The 27,529-nt window shown below is 39.6% G+C and overlaps 2 pseudogenes; both read right to left on the reverse strand.

The window, feature by feature from the left end:
* Nucleotides 1–11,331: 11,331 nt before the first annotated feature.
* Nucleotides 11,332–11,841, reverse strand: LOC133086949 (homeobox protein CDX-1-like; annotated as a pseudogene).
* An 8,116-nt stretch (nt 11,842–19,957) lies between these two features.
* On the reverse strand, nt 19,958–23,031 carry LOC133087802 (exosome RNA helicase MTR4-like; annotated as a pseudogene).
* Between the last annotated feature and the right edge of the window lie 4,498 nt (nt 23,032–27,529).

Here is a 27,529-nt window from a genome sequence, read left to right on the forward strand (position 1 = left end):
CCTTTCTGGATTTATATACATGATGTTCTCTGAGTAAACAAGAGCACATGGTGCAAGGACTTCAGCTCATGATACACAGTGTCTGATGCACAGTTGTCTCCTCAGGAGGTAGAAGCCATAGCATGAGGGGAGATAAGACGTCTGAGAAGCAGTCCCTGTCCAGGGAGTGGTTTCTTTAATCAGGGGTATGAATTGCTCATAGATAAATAGGTTTTTTAAAAGTCTAGAAAATTATGTTTCTCCCTAGATAGCCCACAGTCTAGCCAAAACAGAGTAAAATGTCTCTCAGTGTGAAAATACTAAAGATCTTGCCCAAACAATAATTATTCTCACAATACTTCAGTAGGAACTTCTTTTCCCTATTTCCTGGGTCTTCTAATGCACATAAAAAAGCAAATAATTCACTCTAGGAAGATATTCTAGTGTAGAAGCTATTTTAGCCTGTGTTTGTAGCACAGAAAAAGCATGCACTGAGAGTTAAATTGTTGAGGATGATGAGTTAAGAAGAAAGGAAGATTTATTATGACTCTCAGAATATCTGAATGATGCTGGATTTGAGTGAAGCCCCAAATTTTGTCTCTAAGCACTAGAAGACAAGTGGATGGAAGGCACATGTGTTATTTTTCATGGATTATTAACCCCAAGACTAAGGTTTCTCTTAACCATCTGGGACTGCCTGTCTATTCATCCAGATCATTTCCTAAATTTTGTCTCCTTAAGTGGGCCAGAAGAAACTACTAACCTGGATTCTATACTTTGCCCACCAACTGTGGATTACTGTTCCTAGAGGAGATGAAGATAGTTGGCTAAACAAAAGAGAAGACTAAGTTCTGGAAATTGTCCTAATGAGCTTCACTACTCAGTTGACCTGGAGTGACTCTACATATGAATAATAGCCAAAATGCTTACTTCTCAAAAATAAATGAGAAGAATTACTAAATACAGCTGAGTGAACTTCTTTGGCATACTAAAGAAAACAAAATTAAATTTCAACTTCCTAGATAGAAAGAAAAAAAATAAACCTACTAAATGGCTGCTGCCTTTAGAAAGAGGAGCCACAATAAAGCAATTTAAATGATTAACCAGAAAGTTTTGCTGACCTGCTTTTAATCTTTAAGCACATCACATACCAGAACTTTACCTAAGTTATCATAACTGATCCTCAAAAACACCTGTGACATGGTTCTTACCTTCCTCTTTGCATAGATGAGGAAACAGGTTCAAATAGATTAAGTAAACTGCCCCCAAACATTTCAGATAATTAGCAGCTAAGCCAAATTCTGAACCCAAGACTGGTTATAAATTCAAGATTTTTTCTTTATACCAAAATAATTTCCACTTACTGGCCAATAATGGTTTTCCTTCAGAACACTGAACCAGCCATTTGGGAGTAAATCAGCATTGTTGGCCTTTACTCAGTAGTAGTCTCACCCTCCAGTTGCTGCTGGTGCTGCAGTTAATGGCTTGGACCTGTGACCTCCTCCAGAGAATGTGCTGGGATGGCAAGAAACACCCTATCCTGATGTACCTAGGAAGTTATACGCTGTCCCCCAGGAGCAACGAATGCCGACTGATATTGGAATACAAAAGCCATGACTCCTTGCCTCAAGGCTGGACAACGCTGTGGTGCAATCTACACACTAGAGCCACCATGGATCAGGTGATTCTCCACTTAACCTGAGAACAGTCCTTGATCAGCTCCTTTCTCTCCATATCCTGCTGCTTTATTCCCCTAGAGTTGTTTTTTCTTTTTGTTTTTGCTGAAGATCACAGCATCAAAAATTCACATGCATCTGAATGCCTTCTGAAGAAGCTGACTGAAGACAGCTTGTACCACTAATGCATCTAGGAAGCAAACTCTAACAATGGGATTCTAGAATTGGATCATTCTTCAGCCAACTGACCATCAAGACTCCATCGCTGGTGATTCGTGAAATATTGATAGTCCTGGCTTGCCGTATCCTTGCAACAAAAAACATTTTTACCTGGTAAACTCTCATGGCATGTAGATGGAAGGAGATGCATTGGCTGTGCAATATCTCTGACATCTGAGAAGTGTAATAAAAATAGCAATTATTAGGATTTTGCAAGGGACAGCTGAGTACCATTGATGCAGGCCCAGTGCCCCTTGCCTGAAAATGAAAGCTCAACACAATCAATCACAATTCAAATCCAAGTGTGAAAGCTACTAGTTACTATTTAAAGAAACTGTTATCTCAGGTAGCTGGGAGGCTAATCATGCTAAGGACCAGGTTCAGGGTATAATCATAAAGGAATACTAGAACTTCAATAAAAGGTGAATTCTTAGCCCTGGCAAGTCTCCTACTCAGACTCAGGGCCCTTTTGGAAGGAATGGTGCCTTTAGATTTTCATTGAGGATATCTGGGTAGATGCACTACAGAACCATGAACACCAGATTCCCCTAAACCCAAAGAGCCTATATAATTGACCCAATATCCCTTGTTATAAGATAGTGCCCCTGTTGCTTGAAGACCATGCAGATGAATCAAATGTGACAGGTATCTTATAAGGCCATAATTGCCCTCCTCAAGATTTACCCCCCACCTCCCCTCCAGGCATAAGACCAATAGCTGGAATCAAATCTCAGCATGAACTGACTAAAGGTATGCCGGGCCTGCTGAGGGAAGAGAGAAATCATATGCAGGATCTATGGGACCTAGTTAGCATGAGTTTGGAGATAGGAGAGCATGCCTAAGAGGGAATCCCAAAGCAGGATAAGAGAGAGTTTGTCAGGATAGGGGACATTCTCCCTTAACACAAGATTTAACACCCTGGCAAGTGCCCTGAGTGTCAGTTCTTACATGTTTCTGGATGATTTGGGAAGGTTAGTAAAAACGATGGTCAATATTAAATGTGTAGAGATGCCAGAACAGCCATGGCAGGCTAAGTAGGAAGTGATCAAAGGCTCAGAGAAGTAGACGTGTTAGAATGATCTAATTTATAAAACCAGAAGACCAACCTGCTATCTTCTTCATGGGAGCCCTGAGGACAATAAGGAATGCACCAGTGACAAGGACCAAAATTATAGAGTAACTTAGTTGTGGCTGACCCTCTGAAGGCTGCATCTTATGGTAGGAGATGCTGTTATCAAACATGGCTGTTTAGCAGCACTGGGGAATATAGAATCCCAGGATAGCAGGGCTAAGTGGAAGAACTTAACCTTCAAAAGCAGGTTAGGTGAAAAATACTGGAGGGATAGAACCAGGGAGATGCAAGAGATGTGCCTAGGATGCAAAATTAAATAAGAACTTATTCTCAGGTTGTGGAAACGCTGACCCTGAAAATGAGAGCCTCCTTAATAGTGAGGCATGTAGGGCAGTAAGGTTGGAATGCAACCAAGGGAAGAGGATATCCTGACCTGTAGAATCTGTGAAGAGGGTTAATAGATATGATGTTCCTTAGGGTAAGGATCAGCCAACATGGGAATTTCTTGATATATAATTAAAAGAGGTCAAGAATGAATGATACAAAGACCAAGGTCAGCTACTTCCATTGAATGTCATGATATTTTACTCAGTTACCTTCCACTCTCCCCGCTTGGTAATTTTCTCACCAGTTCTCAGACTGAAAGTGAGGACAGATTCCTATGAGGAAGGACTGTGCAACACCATAGCAAGTAAATATATTGTATACTTCGCCAGTCTTTGCCCCAAAGGAATCTTCAGTAATTTACTTAAGTCATTGTGCACTAGAATCTTTAAAGACTTGTTGGATCTGAACTATCTCTGGTACCTGGAAACAAAGTGTCACCATGACCCCATTAAAATAGATGCTACAGGGGCCAGGCAATAAAAGGATTCCTAGTTCATGTCAATCTCACAGTGATCTACTGGGTTTTGGACCCACCTGGTGGTCATTTCTGTGGTCCTCAAGTGTATAGCAGTTCATAGGACCCTCACATTAGTACTCTGATCTTTGGAATGAAAGCTATCAAGGTAAGGAAACCTATGTTTAAAAAAAAAAAACTATAAATATTATCATTTACTGCTAAAACACTGAATGCTTTTCCCTTAAGATTGGAAGTTGAGACAAGGATATCGACTCTCATCAGTCCTATTCAGCAAAATATTGGAGGACCTAGCTAGTGCAATAAGGTAAGAAAAATGAATAAAAACATACAGTTTGGAAGGGTAGAAACAAAACTGCTTATTTGCAGACAGCATGATTGTTTATTTGGTAAATTCCAAAGAATTTATAGAAAACCTGCTAGGACTAATTAGAGAATTTAATAAGATCGCAATATACATGATCAATATATAAAAATCAATTGTATTTCTATATACCAGCAATGAAAAATTGAAAATTGAAATTTAAAAAGTACTACTATCTCAAAGGCAAAATGCTGAGTGACAAAAGCTATCTCCAAAAATCACCCACTGTACGACTCCATTTGTAAAACAGTCAAAGTGACATAATATAGATATGGAGAACAGATTAGTAGTTACCAGTGTTAGAGATGGTGGGCCAGGGAAAAGGGGTGAGTGTGAATATAAAGGGTAGATCAAGGGGGATCTTTGTGGTGATGGAATAATTCTGTATCTTGATTGCTGTGGTTGCTCCACAAGTCTACACTGTGATAAAATAGCTGAGAACTATACACATGCATTGAACAAATGTCAATTTTCTGATATATTGATATTGTTATAGATCTCTAATATATAAGCATTAAAAGACATTAGGTGGTGGGTACTTGGGACCTCTCTGTACTACCCTGGTTTCTTTCTGTGAATCCATAATTATCTCACAATTAAACGTTATTAAAACAGCACAATCTCTATATGGTGCATGGCAGTTGAAAACACCAAAACATTCATAAAGAAAACAAAACCTAGTTAAATGGACTGATATGCCATGTTCATGGATTAAAAGACTCAACATTATTAAGATATCAATTATCTTCAAATTTGTCTAGAGATTCAAAGCATGACAATCCAAATCCCAGCAGAAGATTTGTACAAATTGATGAACTTTTTTAAAAAAATTAATTAATTTTTTTATTTATTTTGGGCTGGGTTTGGTCTTCGTTGCTACACACAGGCTTTCTCTAGTTGTGGCGAGCAGGGCCTACTCTTCGTTGGGGTGCTCAGGCTTCTCATTGCGGTGGCTTCTCTCCTTGTGGCGCATGGGCTCTAGGTGCATGGGCTTCAGTAGTTGTGGCATGTGGGCTCAGTAGTTGTGGCGCACAGGCTTAGTTGCTCCATGGCATGTGGGATCTTCCTGGACCAGGGCTCAAACCTGTGTCCCCTGCATTGGCAGGCAGATTCTTAACCACTGTGCCACTAGGGAAGTCCATGATGAATTATTTCTTAAATGTATATGGATAAATAAGCCAAGGGCCTAGAATAGCCCAAATAATTTTGCAAGAGAACAAAAAGTTGAAAGACTCATAACTCTTGATTTCAGACTTACTATATAACTATAATGATCAATACATTGTGGTATGGGCATAGGAATGGACTTGGAGGTCGATGGAAAAAATAGAGTCAAGAAATACACTAACACATGTATGGTTAATTGATTATAGACAAAGGTGCCAAGGTAATGCAGGAGAAAGGGTAGACTTTTCAACAAATGGTACCAGAGCCATTGGCCATCCACATGCAAAAAAAAAGGAAGCTTGACTCTTACCTTTCACCATATGCAAAAATTAACTCAAGATGGATCATAGACATAAATATAAAACTAACCAATTTGAGAACTACTAGTTTAAGAGATATACAATTCATTCATTCCTCTATGTATACCAGGGTCTAAAATCTTTGTTATAGAACTGTATCTCTAACACATATGTGCCTGGACCTCAGTAGCTCAACTCAACTTGCAAAAGTGTCAATGTTAACTCATATTTTACTATATCATCTCAGTTTTATAAAGAGATGATATTTTTGGCTTTTTGAAAAACTCATGAGTTGAGGTTGAAGGCATTATCTATTATTCACGGTTCTTTGTAAAATAACCCCTGTGATAAATTTATTTTCTATTTTCATAACAGACCAAAAAAAGTTTCTCCTATAGAGTAATGCTTCTTTTTACCAATCAATGTAAATATTTGATCCATTATATTTCTCACTTTTGACTGAAGATGAACTCATTCAAAATTACTATGTAAATTAAATTTTAGTAAATTTACTTCTATCTCTAATGTGATTTTGATTTTTTATTTTAGCAAGTTTAAACTATGCATATCTACTATAAACTCATATATTCTTTTTAAATTTTGAAATTACTGTTTCTCCTGCATAAGGTGCTAAACATTAAAAAAAACTACTTAAGAAAACTCTTTAGCAGGAAAAAATTTCAGTATGTAAATACACATCATTTTTTATGTATAAATACTATGAGTGATAATTCCTTTATCTTTAAACCTAAAAATATCAGTATCAGAATGTTTATAATTTGCTAAAAATGATGGGAACACATGATTAGGAGCTATTCACTTTCACTATTAGATCAGAGGAATTTTAAGGAAACCTAGTTCCTTTTGAGACCCTTTGCTTCCCTAATGAGGTAGCAAAATGGCAGCTCAATTCATAGTCTACATTCGGATAAAATGTTTCATCTGAAAGACTCTGATTCACCAACTTCCTTCTCCCCAGGCTTTCTCATTAAACCTGAAGAATGAGTCACATACTTATAGTTTCCCTGTAGTCAGGGAATAATATTTAGCAGCAGAAATTTTTTTATTGATCTTTTGTTTGGCTCAATTAGTAACAAATTAGCATCTCATGTAACTTCAGACACTCTTTATTCATGATATAATAGTCAGCACATACTGTGGGCAAACCTCTAATGGAAATACAAAGATGAACTTAAGATGAATCATTCCACTTAAAACAAGGAGATGAATGCAACCACTCTACTTTCTAGGGACAGGAGCAATCATTTCAAGAAAGAAAGTAAACGATCCCAATGCTAAGTGTGGCAAAGTAATGTTGCAGTGGAAATAGGTTGAGGAGCTTAGGGAGAAGCAGAGAAGCAGTAATCTCATCTTGCTTGGTAGAAATTCAAGTTAATAAAGAAGCAGGCAAGAGACTGGATGATCCTTCTTGGAAGAAGCTGGACAGCAACAGAAAAGATACCAATAAACATTGATGTTTGGGGATTCTCCTGAATTTGTTAGGGTAAAACTAAGCTGCTGAAACAAAGGCAGCAGTTCATGTCTTTTTCATGCAGAAGTCCAGAGGCAGAAGTGTATTCAGGTTAGTCAGCAACTCTGTCCAAAGAGGTCATGCAAGGATCAGACCTCTTCCTCTTTGTCGCTCCAACATCCCCAAGCATGTTGTCCCCATCAGCATAGTGGAAGTTCACTCACCAACACCCTGTCAGCATTTCAGTCCTCATAGGGTGAAAGAGGAAGTGGAAGGTAAGCAGCTTCCTTTTCAGGAAAGTGACTAGGAAGCTGCACCCTTTGGGTGGTTGCTCCAAGGGAGGCTCTAGCTGAGGAGCCATTTCCCCTGCTAATATCTAAAGGGGTGAGAGTAGTTCTATTACTTGAAGGAGGTAGGGGGAAATGGATAATAGGAAACAACCACTTCTGCTATGGCCCCCAACAAGAAAAAACTAGCTCACTGCCTAATCTCCCCATGTACATAGAACCTAAATCAGCTTTTGTGGGCCTCACCCTTGAAAATGAACATACCATCCAGAATCATCATCAACAGATATTTGCAATGAATAGAAATTCCAAAGAAACTGTTATTAATATCCTCTGAGATATCCTGAGATATATGAGTAGTCAGCACATCTCTAAAGAACAGAACACATTTTTTTTTAAACTTTTTTAAAAAAATTAATTAATTAATTTATTTATGGCTGTGTTGGGTCTTCGTTTCTGTGCGAGGGCTTTCTCTAGTTGTGGCAAGCGGGGACCACTCTTCATCGCGGTGCGCGGGCCTCTCACTATCGCGGCCTCTCTTGTTGCGTGCGGAGCACAGGCTCCAGACGCGCAGGCTCAGTAATTGTGCCTCACGGGCCCAGTTGCTCCGTGGCATGTGGGATCTTCCCAGACCAGGGCTCGAACCCGTGTGCCCTGCATTGGCAGGCAGATTCTCAACCACTGCACCACCAGGGAAGCCCCAGAACACATTTTAAAATGATGTGAATATTTTATAAAATCAATAAAATTGTTAAAATACAAAGTCAAGGAAATATCCCCAAAGACCATGGGAGAGGGGTGAATCAGAGATGATGGTATAGGAGACAGAAAGAAAATTTAAGAAAATTATGGGAGGTTCAATATCTGCCTAGTAAGATACCCATAAAGAAAAAAGAAAAATAAACGGAGAAGAGAAATATGAAGAAACTACACCAAATGTATAGAAACTATACAAAATGTCTCTGAAAAAAAAAGAATACAAGAGTCTTTGTAGAAGATTAGATATGAAAAAAGTCCTATATAATTAATAATTAAAATGACTTCTGACTTCTCCATTGCAATATTGGAAACTATCGTACTAAGAAGATATTCTTTCAAAGTTCTAAAAGAAAATTATTTTTAATCTAGTTTTCTACACCCAGTAGACTTATCAATAAAGTGTTCAGATGAAGACAGTTTAAACATGCAGGAATTCAATACTTTACTTTCTATACATCATTTCCTAAGCAGTTCCTTGAGGGTGTACTCCAGTAAAATGAGGAAATAAATTAAGAAAGAGGAGAACATGAATCCAAGAAGCTTAGACAGAGTAGGAAGCAAGTACATAGACATGAGACTTCCTACTTCTGCTGAAGTGTGTAGCAGATAGAGTCAAAGTCCTGTCAATATCACTAGGGCCCTACCACTTCAGCACACTCTGCACAATTTCCAAAAGCCAATGTATCTGCTTTGTTTTGCCCAGACTTTTTCCAGAGCCATTGAAGGCTACTCTGACAGCTTGTAGAGCAGGTCAAAAATACCAGGTAATTAGCACTTCCCAAATGTGGACCTTAACACCTACGAGGGATGGAAGACATTGTACCAATACCCCAGCTCCCTTGCCTTTGAATGGGATAACTCTCAGGCATATGTTTGACACCCCCTTTATAGTTTCCCAGTGAGTTTAGATTCCAGTCACCCACAGAAGTAGGTGGCTTAACAATACAGCTCTTTTTGGCTGCCCTGCCTTGTCTGTCTCATTGCCTCACTCAATTTCTTAAATACTCATAAACACATTTTAAACACATACCTAAAATCTACCAAGTATTTCTGAATATATAACACACTTAAAACATCAATTACCTATCACTCAATACACTCACAAGTGGGTTTTTTTGCAGCAGAACACAATGATATGATACCATATAAAATATGAAATAGTTTCTTTATTCTCCTTTCAAAAAAATTATTCAAATGTAAATAAGAGCGGAATGCCTTGCTTAAGATACAAAACCAGGGGAAGAGTGGCGCACCTGGAAAGAGCATGGAAGCTTCGTGTCCTTCCCACATACTTTTTTCTATGTATCTCTTCCATCTGGCTGTTCCTGAGTTATATCCTTGTGTAATAAACCGGTAATCTAGTACAATCAATTCATACTACAGAACCACTTCCAGAGGACTTTGGATTTCACAAGAGAAACCATCAATGGGGACCACTGGGAAACATCTGATTTCCCAGGGTCTTGGTGCTCACACCTGAGCCTCTCAGGTGGGAGAGCCGAGTTCAGGACTTTGGACCACCAGAGAACTCCCAGCCCCAGGTAATATCAATCAGCGAGAGTTATCCTAGACATTTCTGTCTCAATGTTAAGACCCAGCTCCACTCAACGACCAGCAAGCTCCAGTGCTAGACACCCCATGCCAAACACTAGCAAAACAGGAACACAAACCCACCCATTAGCAGAGAGTCTGCCTAAAATCAAAATAAGGTCACAGAAACCCCAAAACACACCACCGGACATGCCCACCAGAAAAACAAGATCTAGCCTCATCGGAGAGAACACAGACACCAGTCCCTTCCACCAGGAAGCCTACACAACCCACTGAACCAACCTTACCCACTACAGGCAGACACCAAAAACAACAGGAACTACAAACCTGCAGCCTGAGTAAAGGAGATCCCAAACACAGTAAGATAAGCAAAATGAGATGACAGAGAAATACACAGCAGATGAAGGAGCAAGGTAAAAACCCACCAGACCAAACAAATGAAGAGGAAATAGGCAGTCTACCTGACAAAGAATTCAGAGTAATGATAGTAAAGATGATCCAAAATCTTGGAAAGAGAATGGAGAAAATACAAGAAACGTTTAACAAGGACCTAGAAGAACTAAAGAGCAAACAAACAATGATGAACAACACAATAAATGAAATTTAAAATTCTCTAGAAGGAATCAATAGCAGAATAACAGAGGCAGAAGAACGGATAAGTGACCTGGAAGATAAAAGAGTGGGAATAACTACCACAGAGCAGAATAAAGAAAAAAGAATGAAAAGAATTGAGGACAATCTCAGAGACCTCTGGGACAACATTAAACACACCAACATTAGAATTATAGGGGTCCCAGAAGAAGAAGAGAAAAAGAAAGGGACTGAGAAAATATTTGAAGAGATTATAGTTGAAAAGTTCCCTGATATGGGAAAGGAAATAATCAAGTCCAGGAAGCACAGAGAGTCCCATACAAGTTAAATCCAAGGAGAAACACACCAAGACACATATTAATCAAACTATAAAAAATTAAATACAAAGAAAAAATATTAGAAGCAGCAAGGGAAAAGCAACAGATAACATACAAGGGAATCCCCATAAGGTTAACAGCTAATCTTTCAGCAGAAACTCTGCAAGCCAGAAAGGCGTGGCAAGACATATTTAAAGTGATGAAAGGGAAAAACCTATAACCAAGATTACTCTACCCAGCAAGGCACCCATTCTACCCATTCAGATTTGATGGAGAAATTAAAACCTTTACAGACAAGCAAAAGCTGAGAGAGTTCAGCACCACCAAACCAGCTTTACAACAAATGCTAAAGGAACTTCTCTAGGCAAGAAACACAAGAGAAGGAAAACACCTACAATAACAAACCCAAAACATTTAAGAAAATGGGAATAGGAACATACATATCGATAATTACCTTAAATGTAAATGGATTAAATGCTCCCACCAAAAGACACAGACTGGCTGAATGGATACAAAAACAAGACCCGTATATATGCTGTCTACAAGAGACCCACTTCAGACCTAGAGACACATACAGACTGAAAGTGAGGGGATGGAAAAAGATATTCCATGCAAATGGAAATCAAAAGAAAGCTGAAGTAGCAATACTTGTATCAGATAAAAGAGACTTTAAAATAAAGACTGATACAAGAGACAAAGACGGACACTATATAATGATCAGCAAGAATTTCTGCCGCACGGTGATGTAACGGCTGGGCTGTTGTGGAATTCCTTCTCCAGCTCCTGGCAGTGGTGGTCAGTGCAGACCACGCGGTATTTGTCTTTGGTCCAGGTCTTACCGCTGCCAACGCCGCCTCTGGCCGCCAGGCTGCACCGCATCCCCTCACAGGGTGTCCGGCTTTGCACTCTGGGTGAGGACGGTGTGCCTGGGCAGCCGAGGGGCTGCGCCAGGAGACCAGGGCCAGGCCCCGGGGGGCGCGGGCACCGCGCTGAAGTCCGGAGGGGGCCCGAATGCCAGCGGGGCCAGGCTGGCGGCTGGGGCCTATTCATCCTTCGGCGCAGAGAAGGGCGCGCTCCACGTGAGTAGCCGGTAACGTCGGGGTACTGCGGGGGCCCCGGAGGTGGGGGCGGGAGGCCGTAGGCTTGTGGGCCCAGGCCGAGACTGGTGGCTCTGGCGGGGCCGGGGTACACGGGGGAATCCTCGTCCAGCACATCGCCCGCGTACATGGTGTGCACGCCCTGCCCCCGTGCGCACGCTGGGCCCTGGAGCCCACGAGCCACTGCGCACATGAACTCCCGGCCTTTATGCATGCTTTAATTAATCGTTGAAAGAAGTGCTCCTTCCTTTAAATTTTTTTTTTCTTTTTCTTTTTTTTTGCATTGGCTCTGCGGTGTTCTCGAGAGTTTTTACACCTGGAAAGCACCACAGTGGGATTCCAGATGGGAGAGGGCTTGTCTTTTCTTGTAAAGTGGGTGAAGAAAGATTTCGAAAGAAAGGTTAGGAAAGGCAAATCTTCATGACGATTAGCAAAGGGTATGTATAAAGATCTGGATCTATAAATGGATTCCTTTAAAACCATCACTAGCCTCACACTCCTGAAAGTCTGTGCTTCTTCTGGGGGTTCTGGTTTGAAGACCATTTCTTTGTCTATAGGCAAAACAGTAGAGGTGGAGCAAAGTGACGGACAAAACATAGTTTGGGGATAGAATCCACAGAATTTGATAATAAATTGAATTAGGGTAGAGAGTAAGGGAGAGGGAAGTGTCAAGGAAGACTCCACAGTCGAGCTGCTATTTGTTGAGACAGAGAAGATAGCCTCATAGTTTTTTTGTTTATCTTATTTTGTTTTAGACAGTTTGTTGACTGGTATTTTATTGAGTTATAACTCTCAACTTTTTGGCTAAGTTTATCAAATAGAAATGATTATTGGCACATAAGGTAACATTATTTCCAAAATGATTTTCCCTTTTAAAGTGGTATCTTTCCTCACCCTCGACACTCAAACTCTTAACAGCTTCTCAGACTCAAATTCATACTCAAATTTTATTGTGACATGCTGAATGATTATATATTCAAGCTTATTAATATAAAAAGTGGGAAGTTTATTCTTAAATTAAACACAGTTTTAGCTATAGTAGAATCCAGCAAAACTCTATATTACTTCTCTTCTGCGGCCCCTACCAAGAAATGTAAAGAAGGGACCCATGTGTCCTGTGTGCCTAGCTCAGTGCCTGGCACATAGTAAGTGCTCGATAAATAGTTGTTGAGTGAGTGACATATAGGACATTCACCTACTAAGACATTTAAAAAGAAACGAGGTATTTTTACATAGACACACAAACATACAATTATTTCTTAGAATTCCTATAGCTTGCCAACTAAAAATTGTTGCTCACCCTCTGGTTCTACAAGAATGAAACAGTCGCTGACCTTCAACACCCCCTGAAAGGAGTTCAGGGTGGAGATCAGGAATGAGGCACTCTGTGCGCTGGGACAAACTGGCAGAAGAGGCCTTCAGACAGTTAGATATTTTCAGGAGATTTTATAAGCCCAATTTCTTGCATCTTCTCACATCTAGAAAAGCACTAAAATCATTAACAGAGACATCTGCTCCTTGTGACTAGCAGCAAGCCTCTGCCAAAATGTGTGCTTGACTGCATGTATCCACCTTTAGCAAAATCACATATATATGCCCTCCCCCAGACCCCCATAATCTGCCAAGCAGTTTCTCAGAGCCATCTGAGAGGCTCTGTCCTGGGCTACAGTCTTCATAAGGCCCCAAGTAAAACTTAACTCACAACTCTGTGCATTTCTTTCAGTCCACAAACTCTGAGATTCATATTATATCCATATATAACCTTTTACTCATAACTGAGACTTTTAAATGATAAGTTTATGCCCACAGGTTGTGAAAAGATTAAACATAAGTCGTTCCTTTCAAAGCTCCCCAGAGGCACTCTTTCTGCAAAGTCCCTGTTTTTCTTGTGCAAGTGGTAGCTATGTTAGACTGGGGTCTTTAACTTGTGCAAGATATCAGATCTGCCTTTGGTGCACATTTCTGTCCCCACCCCTCTTCCTGTACGGTCAGTATCACGATACCCTTTGGGACTTTGGCGACGGCCTACTGAAGCAGCCGACCACCTCCTTGTCTGCGGGTTCATTTCGTGCCCTGGCCCCACCCCATGCCCCCAGCATCCATTGCGCGGGCCTTGAAACCCCACCCCCGGAAGCCGTTGGCCGAGCGGGCCTGGAGTTTGCAGGCTGGGGTTGAGGCGGCTCGGGCGCCTGGGGCCTTGGTGGGGTGGTTACAGCAGGGAAGGGTAGGGGCCGGGCGCAGTGTGGCCGTCCCTCCTCCGTCCCTCAGGGTCGTCCTCGCCTGGCGCTTTCCAGCGTGTGCAGGCCGAACCTTCGCCGCTGAGCCCTAAGACGGGCCCAGGTGGCCATCGGACCACAGCGCGGCAGGTGAGTGCCTCGGGGACCCCCCCCTTTACACACCGGCGAGCGAGGGGCCGAGAGGGCCGCTGACCGTTGGTTTGCTGGGCTGCCTGGAAACGGAGGGCGTCGAAGTTCCCCAGCTCCCTGCCTCTGAATACCGCCTTCAGTATTCGCGCCGCAGGTAGTAGTTGAGCACCGCGGTGCCCAGGCACGAGTCGGACAGCTGTCCCTGCCCTCCAGGAGCTTGCCTTCCTGGCGCAGGGCTTGTTGGTTGCTCTTTGTCAGTGAGCTCTCTCCTCTTCCCACCTCAATGAGAGTTTGGCGTTTTTTTCCCCAGTAAGTGAGTAATGAACTCCTTAGTTGCCACGATTTACTGCATAAAATATACATAACACATATGTGTAGACACACGACACAAATATAGATGAGTAGATATGTGATTTTTTGTAGGTAGCTATTATCTTCGAAGAAGTTAATATATTGAATTACATTAATAACATTCATAGATACTGAATTTGCATTCATGGGATAAACTCCACTAAGATATGTACATGTATATGTGTATGTATCACATATGCACATTGACACATTGTTGGATTTGATTAGCTAATAATTTATTTAGGATATTTGCGTTTATGTTCATAAGTGTTATTGTCTATAATTTTTTTGGTGCAGTATACGGTACTCGTCTGGTTTGGGAATCATTGCTATTGTAGTTTCAAGAAAGGAGTTCAGTGGCTTTTCTTCTTTATTTCTGAAGAGTTTGTATATTATAAGGATTTTCTGTTCTTTGCATGTTTGATAAAACTCACCTGTAAAACTCTTTTGATGTATTTTACTTTTGGGGGGTAAGTGAGAGCCTTCTGTGTACTGTTTCTTTTTTTTCCTTCATCGGCTTTCAGCAGTTTTATTGATCTTGATTATTTTCTATTAATTTCTCCTCCTTTGAGCTTGTTCATTTTCTAGCTTCTTTATTGAATACTTTATTTTCAATCTTTAAAATACTAAATGCATTTAATGCTCTTCTAAATTTTAAGTTCTAAGTTCTAAGAACTGCTAAAGCTGCAACCACCAACTATTTTTTTTTTATTGGACTATAATTGCTTTACAATGTTGTGTTAGTTTCTGCTGTACAATGAAGTGAATCAGCTATATGTATACATATATCCCCTCCCTCTTGGACCTCCCTCCCCACCCCATCCCACCCATCTAGGTCATCACAGAGTGCTGAGCTGAGCTCCCTGTGCTGTACAGCAGGTTCCCACTAGCTATCTGTTTTACACATGGTAGTGTATTTATGTCAAACCTAACCTCCCAATTCATCCCACCCTCCCCTTCCCTCCCACAGTGTTCACATGTCCATTCTCTATGTCTGCATTTCTATTCCTGCCCTGCAAATAGGTTCATCTGTACGATTTTGCTACATTCCACATATATGCGTTAATATACGATACTTGCTTTTCTCTTTCTGACTTATTTCACTCTGTATGACAACCTAAATGTCCATCGACAGATGAATGGATCTGGTTCATATATATAAATAGAATATTACTCAGCCATAAGAAGAAATGAAATTGGGTCATTTGTAGAGATGTGGATGGACCTAGAGTGTGTTATACAGAGTGAAGTAAGTCCACCGACTTTGAATATGTGATATTTTAATTTTCAGATGGTTCTAACTGGAGAGTAATTTCCATTTTTATTTTCTTTTTAATCTATGGTTTATTTAGGAGTGCTATTTCAACTTTCCAAACTAGACGGTTTTAAAAAATGTATTTTTATTGTTGACTTATTTATTTGCACTATATTACAAAATGTGATCTGCATAATATTGTTTCTTTGAAATGTGTTGTCTTTGGTTACCTAGGATGTGGTCGATTTTTATAAATATTTTATGTGATTCGAAAAGAAAGTGAATTCCTTATTTATTATGTACAGGGCTCTCTATATATCTATTAGGTCAAGCCTATTCATTTTGAGGGTCAAATCTTGTGTATACATTCTACTTTATTTGTTCACTTGATCTATAAATCACTGAGATAGGTGTGTGAAAATATCTCACTATGACTGTTTTTGTGAAATGTCAAGTTTTCTGTAATTCTGTCAGGTTTTGCTTCGTATATTTTGAGGCAGTCTTAGGTACATGAAAGTTACAAGTATTGTAGCTTTTTGATGGATTGTCCCCTCTATTATGTTGAGTCTCAATTCTCCTTATTAATGCTTTTCCTTTAAACTCTATTTTGTCTGATAGAATATTGTTATACCAGTTTTCTTTTGATTACCATTGGCATGGTATAGTGTTTTCTGTTTCTTGTTTTTTTTTAAAATTGTGGTAAAATATGCATAACATAACATTTTTAAGTGTACATTTCAGTGGCATTAAGTACATTCACATTGTTGTGTGACCATTACCACAATCTATCTCCACAGCTTTCATCATCTGAAACTGAAATTCCGTGCTTATTAAACAATAACTCCTCATTACTGCCTCCCTCCAGCTCCTGATAACCACTATTCTACTCTGTATCCATGAATTTGACTATTCTAGGAACCTCATTCAAGTGGAATTATACAATATTTGTCCTTTGTGTTTGGGTTATTTTACCTAGCATGATGTCTTCCAGGTTCATCCATGTTGTAGTATGTGTCAGAATATCATTTTTTAAGGCTGAATAATATTCCATTGTATGTATATACCACATTTTCTTTAACCATTTATCTGTGCATGGACATTTGAGTTGTTTTTACCTGTTGGCTTTTATGAATAATGCTGCTGTGACCATTGGTGTACAAATATCTGTTTGAATCACTGCTTTTGATTCTTTTGGTATATATACCTAGAAGTGGAATTGCTGGATCACGTGGTAATTCTCTGTTTAATTTCTTGAGGAATTGCTGTGACTGTTTTCCATAGCAACTGCACCATTTTCTATTCTCACCAGCATCCATTTCTTTATTTTTAACTTTTTGATATGGTTTTGTTTTATGGATGTATTTTGTAAGCAGCGTATATAGCTACATCATCTAGTTTGATTGTTCAATCTGTCTTTAAATAAATGGGATGAATCCACTTGTATTATTGTGATTACTGAAGAAACAGGCCAAATTTACTTCTCTTTTGTGTTTTCTGTATACCACACTTCCCTGTCTTCTGTTGGATTGATACAATTTTCTGTGTCGTCTGTACCCCTCCTGTCTGTCTATCTATCAGTCAATCATTCTATGTATTATTTATTTTTCCACCTCTGTTTAGGCCCCATAGATTATGTTATTTTAGTGTGTACCCTTAATACATATTTGTCCATAAATTTTTCTGACAAAGTCAGTAATTTTTTTAGTATTTGTTTCTGTTGCCTGTAACAAGGATCTTATGTACAATACTCATTGAACTTCTTCCCACCCAATCCTGTTATTGTTTTAGTATTTTAATTTTAACTTTTAAAATGTAATTGTTCATTATGTTTACTGACATAATACATATGTAAAAAAATTTTTTTTGGTAATCTTTTCTAATACAGTGTTATTTCTTTTAAAAGACCACTTTTATGATGGTTAAAGGTGTGGACCCTGGATTTGCACCCATGTCCACCGTTTATTCTGTACTTTGATTTCCCCATGTGGAGTGAGTATAATACCAGTTTACTCATGTAAAGTGGGTTTAAGACTAGTGCCTAACTCAGAGAGACTTTGTGAGGATTTAATAAGTGAATATATGTAACTATGTATTTGTTTCCTATTGTTACTGGAATTACCACAGATTCAGTGGTTCAAAGCAACACAAATTTTATTATCTTACAGTTCTGGAGGTCAGAAGTCTAAAATGTGTGTGCTGCGTTCCTTTTGGAGGCTCTCGGGGAGAATCCATTTCCCTACCTTTTTCACCTCCCAGAGGTTGCCTTCATTCCTTGGCTTGTAGTCCTTTCTCTTATCTTTAAAGCCAGCAGCATTGCATCTTCTCTCCTCTGACCCCGGCTTCCATCCTCACATCTTCTTTCTCTGACTTTGATCCTCCTGTCACCCTCTTAGGTGGATCCTTCTGGTTATGTTGGGCCCACTGGATAATCCAGGATAATCTCCCCATTTTGAGATTTTAATTTAATCACATTTGCAAAGTCCCTCTTACCATGTAAGGTAACATATTCATGGCTTCTGGGGGTTAGGATGTGGACATCTTTGGAGAGGCCATTGTTTAGTCTACCACCCTGTATAAGTCTACACTATTATTAGTATTATTTCATACCTCATCTCTGTGTCACTTTTCTTTGTACTGAAGTACATCCTTAATTGTTCTATTAGTCAGGGTCTGTGGATGATAATCTCAATCTTTTTATATGTTGAACAATACTTTAAACTTCTTGAGGGGCAGTTTTTTTTTTCTCAGCATTTTTAAGATATTAATCTATTGTCTTCTGGCAACTTTTCTAACAAACCAGTAAACTGATAAACTTGTGGCCTCTTTTTTGACAGAATGGGTAGGACTTTCATATGCACCAAATTGTATTGTATTGTACTGTATTGATGACACCCTGTCATCATTGATCCTTGCATGGGCCTTTTAAAACTAATAAATTATATGTTCAAATTATAAAACAAACACCTGCAAATTCACCACGTAAGACAAGAATTAGGATATTAGCAACTTTTGTCTACAAATATCTCCCTTATTTTATCTCCTTGCCTCCTATACCTCCTCATGAATTTTGTGTTTATTATTGTCAACCGGAAGGACCACAAACTATCAAGAGGCAAAAAGGCAGTTTATTTGGGAGTCTTAGAATTGCAATTGGGGGATCACAGACTTGGAGGAAGCCAGAAGAGTGTCCCACTGGAGGAAAATGGGTAGGGATTTTTATGGGAAAAAAGGGGAAGTTCTTGCATGTTTAAACAAATTGTTTACCAACAATTTGAATTGGAAGACACATCTGTTCTATATATACGACTGGGTTATTGAGCACATCTCATCTGTTACTAGGGAAAGGTATGTTTTCTTTAGTTTAGAAGAAGTCCAGTTCTCAGCATTATTTTGGCAACTCAGCAACTGTTCAGCCGTTTTATTTTAGAGTGTTCAGCAAGAGTTCAGCAAGGGCAGCGAACATGGAGGTCCTCAGGTCTCCATCATTCCTGATTTAGTTCCTTTCAAATTATCTTGCAGTATTAAAAAAATTTTTTAATCACGCATATGTATGTCTACACAGTATACTGTTAAGCTTAATTGTTTTTGAAGTTTACAAAAAAGAATAATATTCTGAATGAGTTTTCTAATAATTCCCCTCAATGATATTTTACCAAGATTAATCTTGTATATTCAGTGTAGTATAAAATTTCATTGTATTACTAGATCATAATTTGTTTACTCTCTTAGTGATGGGCTTTTAGTGTTGTTTCCAGCTTTTAGATATTACGCACAAGGCTACTGTGGAAGGTCTTATGCATGTCTCTTCTATTGCACATGTGGAAAAGTTTGTTTGTGTATGTAGGTATATCCGAATGTAGTTGCTTATTTATAGGGTACTCTAATGTTCAGTTTTTAAAGAAGACGGCAAACTTTTCTGGAGTGGTTATACACTCCTACCAGCAATATAAGAGATATTACTGATGTACATCCTCTCTGCTTGATGCTGTCAGACTTCTTATCTTTTGCCAGTTGAATTACAGAATGGTTAACTTGTGATCTTAATTTGCATGATTCTGATTAGTAATGATATTGAACATCTCTTCTTATGTTTATTTCTTCCTCTGTGAAATGCCTGTACATGTCATTTGCCTATCTGTGTAATTGTTTTAGTCCTTTTTTAGTGGATTTACTCTCTGGAGTTATTTTTATTTTTTTACTTTTTGCATTTGTAGTGAACTGTAATCAGACAGGTGGTGAACAATTTAAAATCCCACGTTCCTTTAGCTGACTCTTTATAAGTAGAGGCTGGCAGCAAACACAATATCTCTCTTGATGTTGGTGATTCCTTCTACAAAGTTATTTTCCAGCTCAGTGTTTCCAATGGCTTTTGCTGCTTGACACATTTGTCGACGTAGTTCTTCCAGGTGCCTCATACAATGAATTATGCTGCCTTCAAAGACATCCGTCATTTTGCAGATATGGGCAAATGTAGTTCCAGCTGCTCAGGTATATACTACATCCATTAAGTGAGGTTTAAATGAGCTTAGGTAAGTCTCCTCATCAATTTCCAATTTGGCTTCTGCTGAAACTTTTGCAATTCTTTTAGTACATTCCTGCATTTGACAAAGTGGTCCTGCTAACTGCTCTGTTAATTTGGGCATATCACTAGAATTCTCTTGAAACACAAAGCAGCTTAGGTTGCCTGTTCTGCAGATACGTCATTGAAAAGGCCATTAAACATCATCTCAATTAGAAGGAGCTCATCAGCACTGCTTATTTCACAAGCCACTCATCCTTTCATCTCTATGACATCAGAAGATGTACATAGCAAATCCCAACCTCCTTAAAACACGTTTGCGACATTTGAATTCATCGATTTGTTGGACAGTTCTTGCTTTCTTTAGTTCTCACTTTGCAGATTTGAAGTCTATTGCAATCTGTGCTTTTTTTTCACGAAGTGTATACATAGTTTCCAAATTTGGATCATTGTGAAGTGGATGAGCATACATTCTACGCTCAAAAGCCTCTACTTTCTGGATGACTTTTTTTCAGTCCTTGATCTTGAATGCCCATGTCATCAATAGAATCTAATAAGGGAACACTATCAGGAAAATGTTTCTGAACTTCCAGTATTGATTTTAAAACACTGTCTATTGTCCAATGGTCAAAGGTCTTTAGGAATGTAAATCCTAACACTGCTGATAGCAGACAGGAGATGCACCAAAACTGGAACAACCTGCATCTCTCCTTTCACATCAGGTTTAGCTGGTTTTGCAGTCTCAGTAGCTGAATTTTTCAAGCTCTCTTTGCTACAGCGCAGAAGTACTTCTACTACATATAAAGGATCCAGTTCACCAGAATTAGGCTTAGCATTTGATTTTTTTGAGAAATTCACCACTACACTCCAGCCAAAATCATCTCCTTCATTCTTTACCAAACAACCTGGTCATAGAAATGGTAAGCAATATTTTGGTTTGTGAATATATTCTTCAATTTACCCAATTTGGTAAGCTGTTGTCTAATCTTGTAATAGATGACTACACTTTCTTCATCTGGTATTACTGTTTTATTATAGTGTTCTTCTGAGTTCTTTACCTTCTCTACTACTCCTGGAATTGCTCTATAGTGCTGAAACTGGTAGAAGGATTTTTCCAACATGTACTCAGGATTAATTTCTTCTACTCGTAGTAAGTTCAAAACCATGTTGTAGGTCAAACGGAAAGCACTATTTAGAGGATCAGCTGAGCCCTTAAGTAGTTGTTTTCCAATCATCTACCATAAGAATTACAATTCCTGTATCATCCATTACCCTCCCTCCAGCACAACCAGACATCTGAATGTATTCACCAGAGGAAATCCATCAGAAATCCTTCTGATCAAATTTTTGGGCATTCATAAATAAAACAGTTCTTGCGGCATGTTAATATCCATAGCAAAAGTTTCAGTGGCAAAAAAGGCCTTTATCAATCCTTCGGAAAAGAGAATTTCTATAGTTTCTTTCAAAATAGGAAGTAAACCACCATGGTGAATACCAATCTCTCACTTCAAGAGAGGAAGTACATGTTCAACCTGAGGGAGCTTTTTATCTTCATCTGACAAGCAGTCAATTGCATTACTGAATACTTCTTCACACACCTTTTCTTCATCTGGGTTGAAATCTAATTTGGTCATTTGAAGTGCATACGGTTCATAATCTTTCTTACTAAAACTGAAAATAATTACAGGTTGAAAATTTCTTTCCATAATCATCTTCACAATTTTGAACACATTTGATGGTCCTTTTATTCCTGTTTTTGGCCCTTTCTGATCTCCTTTTGCCAAATCACCAGCATCTCGAAGTACTTGCATCATCTTCTGTGAAGTCACCATTTTCATCAACTACAAGGTGCAGACCATCTCCCCCTGCTGGAAAAATGTAGTGCTGTAATGGAGTAGGCAGATAATCTGTGTAAATTACATGTCCAGGCTGTTTATGTAAGTGGCAAATCCATTCAGCAAACTGTCGGGCATTTGGAATAGTAGCCGAAAAAAAGACATAGTGAACATCATCAGGAAGCAAAATAATAGTTTCTTCCCACACGACACCACACTCTGAATCTCTTATGTAATGAATTTCATCAAATATGACCCAAGCAACTTCTCGCATAACTTCAGAACCTGTGTACAGCAAACATCTCAAAATCTCTGTGGTCACAGCAAGACAAGATGCTGTAGGATTAATAGTAACACCTCCAGTCATCAGACCAACATCTTGAAATTCTTCATACATTTCACGGTATTTCTTACTGAGGGCCTTAATTGGGCTAGTAAATATTACATGCTGTTTCTCCCTTAAGGCCAATGCAATGGCATATTCAGCGCATACAGTTTTTCCTGCTGATACATGTGCAGATATTAAAACAGACTGATTATTATCAACACACTGAATGGCTTCTCTTTGAAAAGCATCAAGAATGGATGGGTATTCCTTTACAGATTTAACCACTCGAGGTTTAAGTGGTAGATAATCTTCATCTGCAGGAAGTGCAACCTCATGTGTACACCCTTCTACAGTTTCAACTGATTGTACCTTGACTCTGGGCATCAAGTCTGACAAACTTAAGTCTTCAGTTATTGACTCTTCTACCCTGGGCTTCTTTCCGAAAATGGGTTCATCTGTGCCCTCGAAGTCTGCATCTCTCTTTTTTTTCCAATATTAGTTGACTCATTGTACTTTACCATCAAAACGTTTTCCAGCCTTTTCCGCAGCCCCTGGCAGCCCCTTCCATTTCCCCTTCTCCTTTTCCTTGTCTTTTTTGGCTGCTGGCGCAGTGGTCGAGTCGTCCCCAAACACGCTGAAGAGCTCATCCCGGAAACCGTCCGCCATCCTTCGGAGTTGCGAGACCAAATCTCCCTCCCACCCACGATGCTCCACGACCGCACTGACAGTGCCGCCAAGTGAAGCCTCAACAGGGGCCTGTGGGAGACAAAATTTTTGGAGTCACACAGCCGCTGAGACTTCTTCCCTGCCTCCTTTTCCTCCTCCGACCTTTCTTTTACCTTCCCAATCACTGGCGGATGAGCGGCTCCTTGGCTGAAGAGAGAGTGCAGCGAGGGTTCCCGGCAGGCAGCTGGAGTTCTTTTTAGATTCTTGAGACTAATCCTTTGTGATATGTATGTTAGATGTCACTTCAGTTATCTGTTGCTGTTTAACAAACCGCTCAAATTCAGTGGCTTAAATCAAGAATGATATATTATTTCTCTAGGCTCTAGGCTGAGCTGGGTGTTTTTGCTGCTTCATGTGGCCCTGGGTCACTCATTTGACTACATTTATTTGATGGCTGGGCTCGGCTGGAAGGTTCAAAATGTCTTCACTCATGTCTGGCGCTTCAGAGCTTTTCCACGTGGCTGACTTGGAGCATGGTTGTCTCAGCAGGGTAGTTGGATTTCTTACACAGTTGTTGGCTTCAAGGGGGAAAGTGGAAGCTGGCAGGGCTCTGTCGATGTAAAAAAAAGTACAATGTGACAGTTGCGAGTTAAATTTTATTTGGGGCAAAATGAAGACTATAGCCAGGGAGGTAGCATTTCAGATAGCTCTGAGAAACTGTTCCAAAGAAGCAGGGGGGAAGGTCAGTATACATGTGATTTTGGTGAGGGGGGAGTATATGCAATCAAGCACATATTTTTTTGCAGAAGATTTCTGCTAGTCACGAGGTGCAGACGTCACCATGAAGGAGTTTAGTGCTTTTCTAGATATGAGGAGATGCAAGAATTGGGCTCCTAAAATCAGCTCCTGAAAATATCTATGTGAAGACCTGCTCTGCCAGTTTTTCTCAGAGCACAGAGTGCCTCATTCCTGATCTCCACCCTGAATTCCTTTCAGGGGGTGTTGAAGATCAGCAGCTGCAGTGGCACCTGATTTAATCCTTGTAGAGGTAGATGGCAAGTGCCCATGGCAAGTGCCAATTTGTAGTTGACAGCTCTTAAGGGCTGGGCTTGGAACTGGCATAAAGTTATTTTGACAGCATTCTGTTGGTCAAAAGAAGTCACTAAGATCAACTCAGATTCAAGAGGAGGAGAAATAGACTCCATTTTGTGATGAGTAGAGAGGCATGCATGTACAAGGAGGGAAGGAATTAATGGTGGTTATCTTTGGAGACTATGTACCACATATATTTTTCAGATATCTCACAGTATACAGCTTGTCTTCATTAAATGTGAGGTTTTATCAAAAAAGTATTTTAATACAATTCAGTTTATAGACTTTTATATTGTGCTCTTGTTTATAAATCTTTCCTTATCCCCAAACCAGAAAAATACTCGAATATATTTTAAAGTTTTAATTTTGACATTTAAGTACTTAATTACACTGGAGTTAAAATTTTTTTTTTTGTTTTGTTTGTGTATTTGGTGTGAATCAGGAAATATTCAATTTCATTTTATTCCCATATGATCTTTTTTTTTTTCTAGATCAGTTTTTCCCACTGATTTGACATGTTGTCTTTTGTAATTTTCATGTTTCTAGTTGTGGTCTTTGTCACTTAGAGAAGTCTCTTTAATGTTTCTTGTAAAGCTGGTTTGGTAGTGGTGAACGCTTTTAGCTTTTGCTTGTATGTAAAACTTATGATCTGTCCATCAAATCTGAATGAAAGCCTTACCAAGTAGATTATTCCTGTTTTTCCCTTTTATCACTTTAATTATATCATGCCACTACCTTCTGGCCTGCAGAGTTTCTGCTGAAAGTTAGCTGATAGCCTTGTAGCCTTGTATGTAACGTGTTGCTTTTCCCTTGGTGCTTTTAATAGTCTCTTTATCTTTAATTTTTACTATTTTTATTACATGTGTCTTGATGTGGTCCTATTTGTGTTCATCCTGTTTGGGACTCTCTCTGCTTCCTGGACCTGGATATCTGTTTCCTTTTCCAAGTTAAGGAAGTTTTCAGCTATTATGTCTTCAAATATGTTCTCTGTCTTTTTCTCTCTTCTCCTTCTGGGACCTCTACAATGTGAATGTTAGTATGCTTGAAGTTGTCCCAGAGGTCTCTTAAACTGTCCTCTTTTCTTTCTTTTTCTGTTCCTCTTCAGTTATTTCCACTGCTCTGTCTTTCAGCTCACTGATCTGTTCCTCTGTATCATTTAGTCTACTGTTGATTCTTTTTAGTGTATTTTTCATTTCAGTTATTGTATTATTCATCTCTGTTTGGTCCTTCTTTATATTTTACAACTCTTTGTTAAAAACTTCTAACTTCTCACTCTGCTCATCCAAAATCCTCCTGAGTTCTTTGATCATCTTTACGATCACTATCCTGAACTCTTTCTCGAGTAGATTGCCTATCTCCACTTCATTTAGTTCTTCTTCTGGGGTTTTATCTTGTTCCTTTGTTTGGAACATGTTTCTCTGTTTCCTCATTTTGCCTAACTTGCTGCTCTTATTTTCACGTGTTTGGTAGGTTTGTTATATTTCCTGACTTTGGAGAAGTGGCCTTTTGTAGGAGATGTCCTGTGTATCCCAGCAGAGCCTGCGCCTAGTCACCAGAGCTGTATTGTCTAAGGGTGCCCCCTATGTGGGCGGCATGAATCCTTATGTTGTGATGAGCTGACTACTGTGGGTGGTCTAGTAGGCGTGGCTGGCCACTGGCCTGGTTGGTTGCCAGGCAGTCCCTGGCTTGTGTAGAGGTTGCTGGCCACTGGTTGGTGGGTTGGGGTCACAAGGTGGCTGGCTGTAGAGTCCTGGGGGACTTGAAGCTGGTGTCAGCCTGATGGTAGGTGGGACTGGATCCTGGGGCTGCTGGCTGAAGGGCCCAAAGTGTCCCAGAGCTGGTGTTGGCCTGCTGGCAGGCAGGGTTGGTACCTGACACAGCTGGCTGAGGGGCCCAATGTGTCTTAGGGCTGGTGTTGGCCCACTGGCGGGTGGTCTGGGTCCTGCCATGGCAGGCTGTGGGACTGCAGTGGTCCTGGCTCTGATGTCAGCCAACTGGTGTGTGAGGCTGGTCACATGCTGGCCCTCTGGTGGGCAATGCCAGAACTCGAGGTCTCTGGCTACAGGGCCCAGGGTTCCTGGAGCTGGTATTTAGGCCTGCTGGTAGGCGGGACTGAGGCTCAGGGAGTCCCAGGGACCTAAAATAACCACCTGGGACCTAGATATGGAAAGTGCATGTTGAGGATAGCAGAAAAAAAGATAAAAGAAGCCAAGCCTAGGTTCCTAATACTGTGGAGCTTACGTATAAGCCCTGGACTGTTACGTAAGAGAAGAATAAAATTCCACCTTTTAAAAGCCATTGTTATATTTGTATCTTTGCTAGAGCAGACAGAACTTGTATCATAATTAATATAGATTTTAGTACCTATAAATAAGGCAGTGACATGAAAAAAATCCTGAAATACCTGACACCGACTTAAAAGTCAGATGGTGGCAGTAAGGACTCAAGTTAAAGACTTGAATGCTGATGACCCTTGTTATGCCATGGCTAACCACTTGGCAAAACTGTTACCTGTGATATCTTGGAAGCAAACCACATGCTTACCAAGCATGTAGCTCTAGGAAAAGTGGCCAGAAATTTGGTGTGGATTTTTTGCCACTTTTACTGAAGTCCTATAAGAGAGAGATGAACTTTGATTAAACAACAAACAAAACTAGTTTGTAAGCAAAGATGAAAAATAATCACTCTGGTAAAGGAGGATCTCTCTACTTTAAGCCTACAATCTAAATTGAGAGTCCACTAAATTGGGCTGTCACAGTTTTAAAAATGTTAGCTATTTCTTTCTCCCAAACATCAGAAGATAAGACCGTTGCCTTAGGTTTTTCTCAGGAGCTTCACATTAAATGCTTTCTTCTAGACAGGAGCCAGGTCAACAACAAAGGTAATCAGATTGAGGTGTTGCCTTGCCACCAAATCTGTTGTTTCAGATGGCCTCATGGTGGCCTCCATTAAACTGGGGTAAAGGTAGAAAATGGACTGGGTATAGAAAACAATGAATAGAGTAGTCAGAATCATGCTTAGGTAAGACCTTTGGATGTGGTTGCTCACATATGTAATTGATTGAAAATGAAGAGACCTGAAACCCCCTCTCATGGAATCCAAATTCTAAAAGGGTTGTAAGATGTTGATATATAATCCCAACATTGAGTAGTGATGTAACAGACCATGACACAAGAGTTCTCTTTCCCACTCTCATGATGGAGTGGTTATTAAAAGGAAATATTTTGCTTGCAGATTAAATAGTATATATTTTATTTTGATTTTTAATAACATTTGAAATTTAATGTTGTTTTAATGTTCAATCCACTACTAATAGTGCTGAAAATTATACCTTATAGGACTTATGGAGGATACAACATTAAAAGAACCATGCATAATTTTTTCTGAATCGATGAATACATAGTGT

The sequence above is a fragment of the Eubalaena glacialis genome, chromosome 3 (genome assembly GCF_028564815.1).
Source record: "Eubalaena glacialis isolate mEubGla1 chromosome 3, mEubGla1.1.hap2.+ XY, whole genome shotgun sequence".
Lineage (NCBI taxonomy): Eukaryota > Metazoa > Chordata > Mammalia > Artiodactyla > Balaenidae > Eubalaena > Eubalaena glacialis.